Genomic DNA, 15306 nt, shown 5'->3' with positions numbered 1-15306 from the left:
GGATTTTTTACGTAATTTTAATTCTATGAAAGGAAACATTTTCTCCTTTCGTATACGATTTATGTTACTATAACTATTGAGTCATTCAGTCATTCTACCACAGAGAGGATGAAGCGAGGAACGATAAAATCATAATATCATAAAATAACCATTCCGCTTGTGCCGCCAGATTGTTGTTTACTTGGCAATTCGCCTACTAATGAATGATTTGCCTACCAGCAAATTGCAGGAAAATAGAGGTGGACGGACGGGAGTAAAATAAGTCACGGAAAACTTGTGCACGAGTTTTTCGCGACAATAGTGTCGCTACAAAAGACAATTGGTGATGTTAATTATGATGACATCATTACTTTCACTCATAGGACATGAAAGAAATAGGCTATGGATAGTGAAAAGATTGGCTAGCCTATTTCATGGTAATGTTAAGCAAAATAAAAGTGTGTTGAATTGAAGAACCATTACAGCGACCCCAAATAGGGACAAGTTTGTAGAGAAAGAAGAAATTAGCAAAACAGAGAAATGGAATATTCTTGTAATCGCTTCTGCACATTAACAAAAGAAGAAAAAGAAAAAAAGAGTACGACGTATTTCTTAACGAGCGAAATCTAGTTTTTGCTTGAAAGACGACATTAGCAGCCTAGATCCTGATATCAAGTTGGGGCTTATATTGCTCGATCTTGGTTGCATTGCATTATTCATGAAGGAGGCAAGAATCCTGTTCAAACCAGCTTTGATGCACTAACAAAAGTGTTCAAAATTTTGCACCCTGTATTATTTGTATTCCATATCAGTTATGTCGAATGTGCGCAACTCATAATTATCTTATCGGAATCCTTACCCATAATTTCCGGACCAAAAATATGCAATCACTACAGTTTCATAAAAAAAGTTGATCTATGCGCTGTTTTTTTGTGTGTGTGTGAATTGCATCTAAGTTTATTGAATAATTTGTGCTTTCATGTTAGTATATATTTTTAAAAATAGATATGATATACTACCCCTTAGTTTTTACTATATTTTTTATATTATTTATTCATTTTTCTTTTGCATCTTTTCAATTCCCACTTTGCTATGTTTCTACAAATGTTAAGCTCTCGGTAACCTTTATTTAGAAGTAATTTTGAATATTCAAGTTTTCTTCATTCCGCTGGTCAATGTACATCAAAGTGTATTAAGGGTACTGTTATTTTTCTATTCTTGATGTGGGTCAGTTGAATACCCAGAACCAAGTAAACTTTATTTTGGTGACAAAAAGTTTGAAACATAGCTTGAAGTTATGTTTTTCTTGAAAAATTTACATCCTTTGTTTACAATGTCAGGTGATTTATGAATCGACGACTAATTCTTTGATATATTACGTTCATTATCATAATTTGAAAAATATTTATTATTTTTTACATAAATTCCTATAAATTTGATGGAATAAGTATAAATTACTGTAATTTACTTTAAATGGTTATTATTTTTTCGTACCGAACATTCCCTAATGTAAAAGAAAAAAAAAAGATTGTAATACTTCCGACTTAATTTACAAGTAACTAGGTAGTAAAATTACATTAATTGATTTTATTTTAAAATTTTCGAACTAACACAATTTTATCATGTTACCAAGACTACAGAATATCCCTTATATATTGATGTTTCATTGATTACCTATCATGTGAATTGCTTTTTTTTCGTATACTATTAGTGCACTTTGGAGGAGGTGGAGATCGGCGACGTTCTTTCCGAATATTGTTGTTGTTGTCAACTGCGTCACCCCCTCTTTAACTATGACAATTATTTGAGGAAGAAATAGCGAAATTGGGGGAGAATTTCGAGATTTACGATGGTGTGTATAATTTTAAAGCCATTTCTTTGCATATTTTTCTTTAAAATGGGAGGTATGTGATATTTAGACCCGTTTGTAGGATTAAGTTGACGAAGACCATGGAAGACTTCCTGACTGCCACTGCTACCTACCTAGGCTACTACTTGCTAGGGTAGGTATCCCAGTCCATATAAATTGGGGATGCTGTTATTTTACTTGGCTTATCTTAGGTCTAATTAGGCTGTGCTAGATAGGTTCAAGAACAAACTACCTATTTTATAGCTTGGCTCGTTAGGCCTATGCTAATCTGTCTAAAAGGAGTACTAGACATAGGCTACCTAAGCTGAGCCAATTTTGGCCTATGGGAAAGCCATGGCCTGTTTTATGAATAGGTAGTAGGGTAACATCATCATCAACGGTTAGCCTAATTTAAGCAATAGTGGCGTGTCTGGTATTTCCTTGGAGATTGTTGTTTGTTCCCACACGATAGGTATGAGGTAAACAACCGTGGACGATCCATCGTCATTGCGCTGGCCAGGCCATATTCACTTGATATTTAATTGGTGAAACAAGAATACTACAATTACAACTTTAAGCGTACCGTTCAAAAGATTGAAGTTTCGTCAACATAATGTGATAGGGTAAAAAACTGCATGGTACAGGGGTGGACCATGTACAATCAATGTGTACATCCCCAAAAAAAGTACATTATAATGCGTCCTGACATCAGAGATGGGCATCAGACGCGACTTCTTGTTGGTGAGAAACGGAGCTAAAGACCTCTACTCCGGTGTCAGGACGCGTTATAATGTACTTTTCTTGGGGTTGTACACATTGATCATACATGGTCCACCCCTGTACCATGCGGTTTTTTACCCTATATGAAAGTCCCATACAAACTAGGGTCTGCATGGACTGGGCCAACACACTGACGGTCACGGCTGGACACCCTCCAAAAAAGTACTTAGGCTATACCTAACACGTCCTGACACCGGAGATAGTCATCAGTCGCGACTTGTTGTTGGTGAGAGACACAGCTAAAGACCTCTACTCTCCTTTCGAAGTAAGTAGGGTAAACAATCACGGACGACCAACCCTCATCATGCTGGACGGGTCTTAGTCACTTGATATTTAATTGGTGAAACAAGAATACAATTACAACTCTAAGCATACCATTCAAAAGATTGAAGTTTCGTCAACATAATGTGATATATGAAAGCCCCATACGAAGTAAAATAAGCATGTGATGCTCTTCGTAAAATATGTTTTCAAGGTAGTTTTGAAATCCAATATGGCGGCTATCGTGTGGATGGATGGACGGGTCTGTTCACAGATGGACACCATCTTTCCCAGCCTTCCCAGCACTCATTTGAACAATGTTAGCGTATATATGTAACGTTTATTGATCTTACTCAAGATTGCAGTTGTAATCAGCACAATAAAACAACATTTTATATATCTAACTTCCCTGGTAGTTACATATAAATAGCTTAATCCCGCCGATTCGTCGCGAGCACGGCAGAAATTCAAAATTCGCGGCTATCGCCGATAGACGGTCAGATGATCATACCTGTACTCCCTCTATCCAGGTACCTGGAACCATTCCCATTTGTCCTCAGAAATTCCCTGCCGTCGCTTGGTGCAGCACGTTTTGAAATTCGCTCTTCTTTGTTTGGGTTTGCTACAATTGGTGAAGTACCCATTTTTTCTTGGTTTTTTCGTTGATGGCTTTCGCTGATTTTGGACTATTCTTGGCTTTTCTTTGTGCTTAGATAGACTTTGTTGTTTTCCGACTTGGAATTTTTTCTCTGATTTTGGTTTTCTCAAGATGGCTGACTCTATTGTGAAAATGTGTGTGAAGGGGTGCAAGACCCGGCTTCCTAAAGCCGCTCTTGATCCCCACTCAATTTGTAAGCATTGCAGAGGACACGTTTGTACTGTTGAAGATAGATGCAATGAATGTGAGAGTCTGTCGGAGAGAGAATGGAGAGACTATGATAGATATGTGAGACGTTTAGAAAGAGATAGAATTAGGAGAGCTAGATCTTCTAGTGTTCTTTCTTCTAGATCTTCTGATAATCTGCCCCCTTCTAACGTATCTAAATCCTAATTCCTAATCTTGATCCTAAGGTAGTAGTACCAGATCCTCCTACGGAGTCGGAGGTAAGTGAACCAACCATGAAAGATATTATGGCCGCGATTTCTGCCTTAGGGGTACAAGTGAAATCCCTTACTTCGGATAAGGAAGTGATGTGGGGTGCAGTGCGGGGTTTGCAACGCATATTCGGTGATAGTGATAGTGCAGTGGAGGGTGCGTCCGTTCGTGTCTGTCATGCTCCTAGCCCTGGACCTCTTCCATGCTCCCCAACCCCTGGGAGAAGGAACGTCGATCGACTAAGGGAGGTGAGAGACGTTATACAGCGGACGGGCGTCCCCTCGAGTAATCCTGTTGACGCATTCCAGGACGCTCTCCCTCGCCACAGGAAAGGTGAGATGAGGAAGTGTTCGGATCCTTGCTCTCCTGCCTATATAAGAGGCAAGATGTCGCACAGGCGGCCGTCCCCTTTGGCAGGAGGTAAGGAAGTTTCGGACGAAGAGAGACTTTCTGTGCTTGCGTCTTCGTCTGATGACGCAAGACCTCGACGCGGTTGGCGTCAACCCCTACAGTCAAGACCCCTCAAGAGACGCAAGTCCCCCTTAGCGTTACAACAACCGTCGTGCAGTAATTGGAGCTCGCCGGAGAAGTTCTTATCGGAGGAGGACGACGCATCCACTCCGAAACAGAGACGCATGACGCACAGCTCTTCGGAAGAAGGAGAAGTTTGCTTTATATCGGTGCATGCTTCTCCCCCTCCCCCAGACTGGGAGGTGTCTCAAAGAGCGTCTCCACCTCGTCGACAAAAGACCACTACTAGTGTCTCCGAAGTGGTAGATGGATGGGCAGTGCCGCCTTCAGTCATTCCCGAACAGCAAGAGGCACCGCAAGCAGCGTTCTTGTCGGGACTTCAACAGTCCATTTCGTCCCTGTTTGATGCCTTCAAGTCACAAGGATTGAAAGGAGAGATGCACAAGAGAGAACCCAAGGACGTTAATGGGCCAGTCAAGAGGATACGATCGGAACCGGCTCGGGGAGACGCTTACGGTCAGCGTGACACGGACTTGCTGCAAGCTGCAGCGGGGGTAGACGCTCCCTCGCAGCAAGCTGGACGCATAACGGAAAGCGTCAAGGAGCGTGACACTCCGTCACAGGCTGCTGGACGCAGACAGACAGGACGACGGATGTGATTCTCCCACTCGTTCGACTTCAGACAATGTCAATCTGCTAGAAGAGATCTCGTACTATGAGACGCAAGAAAATCTGCACGAAGCGGATCTCAAAAGGTTACTTGCGGTCTTGGCAGACTTGTATCCGGCAGACTTCTAGCAAGCAGTTCCTTGAAGTCCACCCTCGCAATTTTTGAAGGGTAGACCTCAGAAGTCTTCCTCCTTCAGGAAGACGGTTTTGGCCAGATTGGCCAAGAAAGCTTTGTCTACGCTGAATGATTGGATTGTCAAGAAGAAGGAACAGGGTAGGACTACCTTTTCCTTCCCCCCAACAAGATTGGCCTCTCGATCGAGCGTGTGGTACGAGACTGGGGAAGCTCTCGGATTGGGAGTTCCTGCTTCCTCCCAAGGGGACTTTTCCAGGCTTGTAGACGCATCGCGTAGGACTGCCATGTCCAAGGCTAAGGTTATGTGGTCCGGGTCAGAAATAGACCACTTGCTGAAAGGCATTTTCAGAACCATTGAAGTCTTCAGCTTAATGGATTGGACTCTTGGAGCTCTCGCTGATGTGTCAGACAACAAGAACGAGACACTGATGCATTTGATTGCCTGGTATTCTTAAGAAGAGGGCTATGTTTTGTTCCTTTCTTTCGTCGGGAGTGACTTTAGCACAGAAGTCAGAGCTTTTATATGCTCCATTAACGAAACAGCTATTCCCTTCAGAGCTGGTAAAGGACTTGTTGGCTGCTCTTGCGCAAGCAACACAAGACTTGACCACCAGGACTGCTAGGAAGGTACTTCCGGCTAACTTTTTAGCCAGGAAGGAGAAGGAGACTCCTCCCACGCGTCAGCCCTTTCGTGGGAAGGCTTTTGCGAGAGGAACCCAGAAGACGGCTGCAGGAGGACAACCCAGGAAAACTCCTAAGCTGCAACCTAAATCCAGGAAATGATTTTGTCAGCCTCCAGACACGAGTGGGAGCCAGGCTTTCCCAATACTGGCAAGAGTGGAAACTAAGGGGAGCGGACGAATGGACAATCGAGGTGCTGAAGGAAGGAGATATTTCTTTCTTTCGGTGCTCGTTACCGCACTGTAATAGGACTACGAGTCTACCGCGACATTGCGCTATTATATGCTCTCCTGCTTAGGTAAAGCGCAGCCTTATTAGGGAAGTAAGCATACTCGGTGAGGGAATGGATGAGCCTGCTGGGGACCATTTCCTTCCTGAAGAAGTTTGTTTCCCTGAATAGACTGCAATTCAGACCTCTACAGTTTTTTCCTATCGGAAAACTGAAATATTATCCAAGATCTAGAAATGATTCTGAACATCTTTCAGTGCTTCGAATATCACCTGAGGTGATAGCGAGAAGGTGCCAGGCATCTGGAGAGGGTTTCAGATGTCCTGGCACATAATCTGAAAGAATTGGAAGCAATTCGGTCGTCCCTCCAGTCCTCGAAGAACGAGTTTTTGGAACCAGTGGTCCAGATCAACTCGGACAATTCCACAGCTCTCTCATATCTTAAGAAGTATCATCTCTCGGTCCCTGTTAGAGTTTACGAGAAAGAGCCTATTATGACAACAGGCATAGAACGTAACGATCCTCAAGAGGTTCGTTACAGGATTGCAAAAGTCCGTACAAATCTTCTCGATCGATGGCAGCAACTACTGACTTCCGAGTGGAATCTTTGATTAGAAGTACGTTCAGAGTTGTGGAGACTTTAGGGACATCCTTTCATACATCTCTTCGCTATGTTGAGGACGAAGAGGCTTCATCTACTCTGCTCCCTTATTCTCGTTCCGGGAGCGGTAGCATTACACGCCATCCTATGGTATTGAACGGGGATGGATGTTTAGTCTCTTTTCCTCTTTTTTTCAAACTCTTAGGAAGATTACCGTCTTCCCTTTCTGTCTGAAGAATGGGATAAGCTGGCAGTCACAACTATTAAAGAATACACAAATATGTCGTTGACGGCCTTTGGGCTCAGAGTTTTGCATCTGTCAAATAACAAAGCCCTTCACGATTTTTGAGGTCTGTGGAATCTCGAAACTCGCTCTCCATCTACTTTTTGTCTCACCTGTTTTCTCGGAGTCAGACGCTCGTGCGAGATCAGGCGACATTTAGTAGCCCTGAGTTACTTGTTGACGAAGTCAGTTGCGTTGATACACCCCCGATGATCATGTAACATGAGACCAGTTTGGACTGTCAGGCATTCGTCCTTCGGGACTGAATCGCCTTTTTGCTCCGCGCTCCTTTCTCCTGGCACCAGAAGCTCGAGTCAGGAGTTGGCTCATGAGTTGATTCGCTGACGACGTTGGGTTGCGTTGATACACCCCCAAGGTTTGTTTAGCTTGAATCGCCCAGGCAGTCCAGACACTCATCCTTCAGCGAAGAATAGTGCATTTTAGTCTTCAGGGGACAGCCTTGCTGTCCTTGATTCGTCTGACTGGTCACCTGGTCGGTCACCTGACTTTAGTACAGACGGACTGACTGTGCATGTCCAGATCGAAGCTTTCAATATGGAACTTAGATGTAGTCTGAAGTTCTTGATGTCAAAGCATTTCGAACCTCTCCTTTCTGTTAACTTATTGCACGTGACCAGAAAGGCCTATTTTCTAACCACTCTAGATACGACAAAGAGGGTTAGTGAGGTTTTAGCCATCGTCAGACTTTTTGGCTTTAGGGAACACAATGCGGTGTGTTCTCTAAACCTTCCGTTGTGGCTTAAGAATGGAAACCCGTCTAGTCCTTGGGCCAGGAGCTTGGAATCAAGGGATGGCACAAGTTATTGGGCAAGAGCCAGAGAGAGTCCTGTGCCCTGTCGGGTCTCTCAAGTTTTATTTACATAAAACTAAAGAAAGTCGAAGTCCTTCGGACAATCTGCATTGTTCCGAAAAAGGCCAGACTTGCCCATATCAAAGACCACCCTGGCTTTATTGTTAAGGAGTTCTTTCAAAAAAGGCTCTTTCATTGTGTTTGAACAAAGATTTGAAATCTTTTGTTGTTCCGACACGGCATACAAACCTTCGGTCCTTTTACAATAGGAAGGTACTAGCGGCAGCTGGATAGGTCGTAAGCTTTCGAACAAGGGGTTCGGTAGTTAAACTGCTTGTCCGACAGCGCGCTCGCGCGACTGGGAGGTAAACAAATCACTTTTGCTTTCGGCCTGCTGGCGTGTGGACGTGTATCATCGCTCTCTGCCCGCTTCATCGTCGTTTGCTTTCGCATGATTGTGTTTTTCTTTTTCTAATTATCTAGTGAAACTGAATTGTAAGTACAATCATTTCATTGAATTCTTTGTGAATTAAGGATCTTGGTTCACCACGCCCTCCGATTACCCGAGTGCCGGGACTGAAGGGCGTAAGTGCGGGAATTCATTTTCCCAGAAATGATCCTCGTATTGTGTATGCTCGGTGCCGAGGGCGGGAGCACTCGCTCCGAGCGTAGATTGGGTTGGAAATGTGTAGATGAAAATCGTAAGTAAGTGCTCTTTTCATTTATATTTTTTTGACCTGTATGCCCGTTGCCGAACGAATGCGCTCGGCACGGAAACTTATTTAGTATGGAAGTGGAATCGCAAGTACAGTATTCTTTTCATTTCATATTATTTGATTGTAGCAATACTCATTTTGGATCAGTTTCCGAGCTTACCCGGAAAATTGCCTCCTTCCCCCTTTTATTTTTGAATGAAGTGAAATCGCAAGTGCAGTTCTTTTTCATTTTCATTTTTTTTTTTTTGAGATTGCATTGTTTACTGGGATCAATGTTTCTGCTATTCCCGGGAATTGATCCTTCCCCTTTTTATTTGTATGAAGTGAAATCGCAAGCGCAGTAGTCTTTTCATTTTCATATATTTTTGATTGCATCAATTCATTATGGATCAAGGTTTCCAGAAACCTTGATCCATAAAGGTAAGGAATTGATCCTTTCACCCTTGCGCTCGGTACCTAGGGCGCAAATGCGCTCGATCCTGAGCCCTTATTCATTGTGGAGTGAATCGTATGTAAAGATGCATTTTCATTTTATACCTTATTATTGATTGCATCAATATTTATTTGGTTCAAGTTCCGCTCAGTCAGGGAATTGATCCTTATGCCCTTGCATTCGGGCCGATGGCACGATTGCTCGCGGGCTCTTATATTGTTGTTGCGTACATGGGTACTGTGCGGGGGTGGGGAACGAGAACCCCCCCCCGCTCAGCTCCCACAGTGGCCCTTCCCCTTGGGGGGGGGGAGGTTATCGGCGTTCTTCTCCTCGCCCGATCCGTCGAGCGCGGGGGAGGGCGCTCGGTGCCCGATGTTACAATTGTATTAGGGTCTTCCATCGTTCGGAGAGGGCTCATCCCCCCGCGCGAGGGGACTTCCCCCCCCACTAATCGCTACTACTGTTAGTTTCCGCAGGTGCTACTGCCACGAGGGTGACCTTGGTGAGGTATGGGCGTCCTTCGATTTGCAGGGGCGTGCTAGTGTCCAGGGCTGCGGTTCTATGTCTGGGCCTACTGCGGTCACCCATGGAGTGGTGACCACGCAACCAGGTGACGACGTCCCTCCTCACCTGGTGTACTCGCCTCACGTGGTAACAGTCTTGCCTACAGCCGCTGTGAAGTGCCGTTCGCCGTACCGAGAGGGGGGCGTGCCGCCGCCACCGCTCGTGGTTGCCGCGCTGCAGCGACCACACTTCCGCTGCCCTAGAGCTCGCCCCTGGACCTGCCGCCAGTACCAGGATGTTGCTGGCTGCTGCTCCACTTCCTGTGTTTCCGGTGCTGCCTGCCGTACCTGCCGATTCTGGGCTGACTGTCCATGCAGTGCTGCGCTGGCTGTCCCTGTCGTTGCTGCGCTGGCTGTCCCTGCCGTTGCTGCGCTGGCTGTCCCTACCGATGCTGTGCTGGCTGTGCCTGCTGTTCCTGAGATGCCCATACCTGCTGATGTCGTCCCTGTTCGTGGTGGTACTACCCCAGACTTTGGTCTGTCTGTACAGGTGCGTCCGGGCCCTGTGGCTTCGGCTACAGCAGCCCCGGCTCCGCCCGGATAGCAGATCTTATGTCTGTCCTGAGGAAAGCTGACGAGAAGAGGAGGAAGGTGTCGTCGTCGTCGTCTTCATCTTCTTCATCGTCGTCGGCTGCCGCCTCTTCCCCTTCGACTTCTAAGGCTTCACAGCCGAGGAAGAAGAAGGTTGCCTCCTCCCTCCTAAGAAGTCTCCCTCGGGAGCTTCTCGGGACCCGTCTCACCTCGGTGGGACGGGAGGGTTCCTTCCGCTGGTCCTCCTGCTCCTTCGGAGCGGGGCACCCGTCTCTTCTTCCGCAAGGAAGACGACTACGGGGACCAGAGGGGTACCGGCTAACACCGGTACTTCCTCGCCTGGTGTCAGTGGTTTCTGCCACTGCATCAGGTCCGTCTCGGCCTCTCGTTCGCAGGGAGGTACCGAGTGTACGGTCGCCTACAGCGACCGTGCGCCAGGAACCAGACCTCTGAGTCCGCTCAGCGTCAGGTTCACGGCACGGGGGCGGAAGACTGGTGACAGCCGCTTATGCGACTCTCACCAGACCAGCTCTCACTCTCGCGGCGAACAGCTGGCTAACCCGGGGACGTGACGGTCCACGACCGACCACGGGCTGAGGCTGGGAAGAGGTCCTCCCGTTCGCCGGTGCAGCCACGGCTGGGAACCAGCGACGTGACGTGCCGTGAGGACAAGCACCGGTCTCACTGTGACAGTGGAGCCTGCAGGTCGCCTGACCGTCGCTCTCACAGAAAGCGAACGGGTACGGCAACCAGCACCAGCTCTTCTGATACTCGAGATCGGGGCCGCTGTGCTCAGTCCAGCCGTTCTCCACAGGAGACGGTTCGACCAGGCCTGCAGCTCGATCGCCACCGCGGGTTGACGATCGCCTGCAGCCCCTCAAAGCCTGCTGGTGCTGCCAGCGAGCAATGAGGGAGCGTCAGGTCTGCCTCTCCCGTACCTTCAACCTCCTCGGGTTACACCGGGAGGAGCGAGGTATTGAGGAGTGATCGTGAGGGGTGCGCCCCTCATGATCCCACCACAACGCCCTACGTGCCAGGCACGGTTCTGGGACCGGCCAGGACGTATGCGCAAGTAGATGGGGAAGACCGAGAGGGCTGTCGCTGTTCCCCCTTCTTAGGAGGAAGGTTCTCGGAAATGCTCTTGTTCGAAGGGCTTAACGGTCCCACTCTGCAAGATGCTGTGACTTCCGAGATCCAGAGGGACTTTGTCGAGGTTTACGGCGCTGATTCGTCAGCACAATGATCTCGGGGAAGGATCACCGCTCCCCCACCAGCAGAGCCACGTCTCGGCTCGAGTCGTTTTGGGGCCCGAGAGGGAACCCAAATCGACGGTGGGTCTGCCGCGATCACCTCCTCTACTGCGACAGAGGCGTTTCTACGTGTCTTCGGACACCGTATTTAAATACCCCCTTCGGTCCTCCTGAGGTTTCGACCTCGACGAGGACTGGAATGAGTCGGAGCGGTATCGGCTCTCTCCTGTCAGGTGTCGATTAGCCCACCCAGACGACGTTCACAGTGGAAGGACGGCGTTCCCCCTCACCTGCTGCCGGAAGTGTGGGGGGGGTGCCTGGCCAGCCATGGGCAACTTGGCAGCGCCACGGCGCCGAGACCTGGATTGTAGATGTCCTTCGGGAGGGAGATCTATTAACCTTCGAATCTCGGTCACCCCTCACCTCCAACCCGGTCCAACAGCAGGCGTACGTTCCAGGGGCATCGAAGGACGTAGCATTGAGGACAGGAGATCAAGACCATGCTGAGCAAGAGAGCTGTAGAAATCGGCACGGATCAGTCACCGGGCTTTTACAGCCGACTCTTCCTGGTGGAAAGTCTACGAGAGGCTGGCGCCCGGTGATAGATCTCTCTCCCCTGAACCGGTTGGTTCGCCAGAACCCGGTTCACGATGGAGACGGCACGCGCAGTGCTCGACTCTATCAGGGAGAACGATTACAGCTTTCAGTGGACTTGAAGGATGCGTATTTACAAATACCCATTCATCAGTCCTCCAGAAGTACCTCCGCTTCATCCTCGACGGGACGGTGGTACCAGCTCAGGCCACGTTTGCTTCGGTCTCTCAACCGCCCCACAGGTGTTCACGCGAGTGTTCACTCTGGTGTCTGCTTGGGCCCATTCGCACGGGATACGTCTGATGGGGTATCTCGACGATTGGTTAGTCCTGGCGAGCTACCGCTCGCAGTTGCTACAGGACAGGGATCGTCTGCTCGAGTCTGTCGCGATCTGGGGATCGTTCTGAACTTCGAAAAGTCCGATCTCGAGCACAAGCAGAGGATGAAGTACCTGGGTATGCGGATCGACACGTAGCAGGGCGAGTCTTCCCCGCAGACTCGCGGATCAGCAGATTCAGGGAGGCAGCCAACCAGTTCCTGTCCCGGCAGGAACAGGTAGCTCAGCGATGGCAAGTCGTGATCGGACACCTGTCGTCACTCGGGAAAGCCAGTCCCTAACGGGCGTTCTTCACCTCGCGTCTCTTCAGGGAGACTGAAGGAGAGTTGGTCACAGGCACGGATCCCCCAAGCTTTCCATTGTCACGGACACAGGAGGTGAGCAGGACCTAGCCGGGTGACTGGACGACAGGAACCCCTTAAGAGGAGTGCCTCTGCGCACTCCTCCCCCCGGGACATGCAGCTGCTCTCAGACGCATCGACCGAGGGATGGGGCGCACACCTGGAAGAGTTGCGGACTTCAGGAGTGTGGTACGAGAACGACAAGCACCTTCACATCAATGTACTGAAACTCAAGGCAGCGTTCCTCGCTCTCCAAGAGTTCCAGGACCGCTTGATGGGACACTCAGTGGTGTTGAGGTACGTCAACACCACGGTGGTGGCTTACGTCAACAACAAACAGGGGGGGCCTAGTGTCTCTCCCGTTGTATCAGTTGACTCAATAGAGCTGTCGGCACGCTACATTCCAGGGAAGGAATGTAGTAGCAGACACGCTCAGCCGTCGGGATCAGGTGATAGGGACCGAATGGTCTCTACACCAGGACGTGGCGGAAAGGCTCTTCGACCTGTGGCGGCGACCAGTCGAGGATCTGTTCGCCATCCGGCACAACAGGAAGCTCCAGGTGTTCTTTTCTCGGCCGTGCCGGATCCATGGGCAGCTGCAGAGGACGCTCTTCAACACCCGTGGGACGACCTCTTCGCCTATGCCTTTCCCCCGTTCAGCCTGATTCGCAAGGTGATCAGTCGAGCACTGGTCATCCCGAATCTCAGGATGATCCTGATGGCTCCGCAAATGGCCACAGGCCATTTGGTATCCGGACCTGCTGGCTCTTCTCGCAAGAGAACCGAGAGAATTCCCCGCCCCATTGGCACAACCTTCTCGCCCAGCCACACGTCGAGCGGTACCACCGAACCAGTCCAGTCCCTACGTCTTCACGGCTGGCTGTTATCCACCATCTCTTGCGAACGAGAAGCTTTTTTCGTAGCGCAGCAACAGAGATGGCTGGAAACGTCCGTCAGTCCTCTGCAGCTGTGTACCAGGGGAAGTCGGCCGTCTTCTGTGGTTGGTGTCGTAGAAGGGGCCTATCTCCTCTCAGAGCCACTCTTCAGTTCAGGTAGGTAGCGGTTTTCCTCGTTTTTCTTCGCCGAGGAAGCTCCTCTAAGTTCCCACAGTCAAAGGATACAGAGCCGCCTTGACGCTCGTCCTGAAACTGACGGGATTGGACATCTCGAACTCGTTCGAGATCTCCTTGCTTAAGAGCAGCCTCCAAAGGTCTTGCCAAACCAGGGAACTCACAAGACCCTCTTCTTGCTGGACCTGGCATCGCGAAGAGAGTACGGGAACTTCATGCAGATAATGATGTGGATGAGATGCTGCTTTGTCCTGGGAGGACGCTACGGCGCTATCTGAAGAGAACTCGACACCTCGGGCCTGAGTGTCGACGCCTCTTCGTTAGCAACGGGGTCACAAGAAAGAAGTATCAAGAACACTCTTTCGTCCTGGCTGCGTGAGGTCTTCAGGAGGGCGTATGAGGCTGATGGTAGTGACGACATCCGTACGTCCCGTCCGAGAGCTCACGAAGTCAGAAGTATTGGCCCCTCGTTGGCGTTTCGTAAGAACTTCTCCGTGGCGCAGGTATGGAAGGCAGTGGTCTGGTACAACCAGACTACCGGCACCTTCCTTATACCTCTTGGATATTGCCCATAGGTCCTTGGATCGGTTTCCTTAGGACCCGTGGTGGCTGCTCACACGTCGTCTAGCTAACCCAGACCCTAGCAGGCTGAACAGCATCGAGTCCTGGTGTGACTGTATGAATAGATGTGAATAGAAAGTGACTGGCTTCTCTTTCTATCTTTTTCTACCCCTCTACCTGTGGGTAGAGGGATACGGTCATTACCCTGCTGGATAAGGACGAGATGCCGGTGAGCTATATGACAGAGCCCCATCCTATCCCTTTCACTAGGGATAGGAGCAGAATATCCACCACTTCCTTCTACAAGGGGGGGAAGTGGAGGCCTACAAGAGTCAAAACCATGACTTTATCTTTGCTCCTGTACAGGAACAAGTTCTTACATTGCTGGTACGAAGAGATACGCTTGCCTCTCTCTTAGTACTCGGTCCAGAGGTCTGACCATTGATCCTGCGGTGCACACCCCGATCAATCGGACAGAGGCTTGGATCCCTCCCTCGCTCTTACGACCAGGGAGGCTTCCAAGGTTGGGCGAACACCAGTCTGTTCACAAAAGACTCAGTTGTTCCGATACGTAATACAAACCCTCGGTCCTTTAACAATAGGAAGGTAACTAGCGGCAGCTGGGACGGTCGTAAGCTTCGAACAAGGGGAGAACGGTAGTTAACTGCTTGTCCGATCGTGCGCCGCGCCCGAGAGGTGAAGAACCACTTTTGCTTTCGGCCGCGGGTGTGAAGGACGTGTTCGTCATCGCTCTCTGCCCGCTCATCGTCGTATGCTTTGTTTATATTGTGTTTTCTACTAATGGTTTGGTTTGACTTGAAAATGAAACTGTAAGTACACTGTTTTCATTTTCATTACTTAATTATGAATCAACATGGAGCTATCGCCGTAGAGACGGCGATTTCCGCTCTTTTCATGAATTGAACCCTTGAATTATGTCTCGGTGCCGAGGGCGGGCGCACTCGCGCCGAGTCATGTATTTTGGGCGAAAGTGTGTAATTGAAAGATGTAAGTACTCTTTTTCATTATATTTTTGCCCTGTGCGTTCGTTGCCGAGAGCTTGA

At 48.9% G+C, this 15306-nt stretch overlaps 1 protein-coding gene across 1 annotated transcript in view; it reads left to right on the top strand.

Annotated features, from left to right (window-relative positions):
• Positions 1-1698: 1698 nt before the first annotated feature.
• The window catches only part of LOC135224493 (sorting nexin-16-like), a gene marked incomplete in the record, with an annotated part of 163804 nt that continues 150196 nt past the window's right edge, over positions 1699-15306 (top strand). The window contains 1 exon segment of the mRNA XM_064263504.1: positions 1699-1973.

Source organism: Macrobrachium nipponense, chromosome 12 (genome assembly GCF_015104395.2).
Source record: "Macrobrachium nipponense isolate FS-2020 chromosome 12, ASM1510439v2, whole genome shotgun sequence".
Classification (NCBI taxonomy): Eukaryota; Metazoa; Arthropoda; class Malacostraca; order Decapoda; family Palaemonidae; genus Macrobrachium; species Macrobrachium nipponense.
This window is presented reverse-complemented; position numbering and strand designations above follow the sequence as displayed.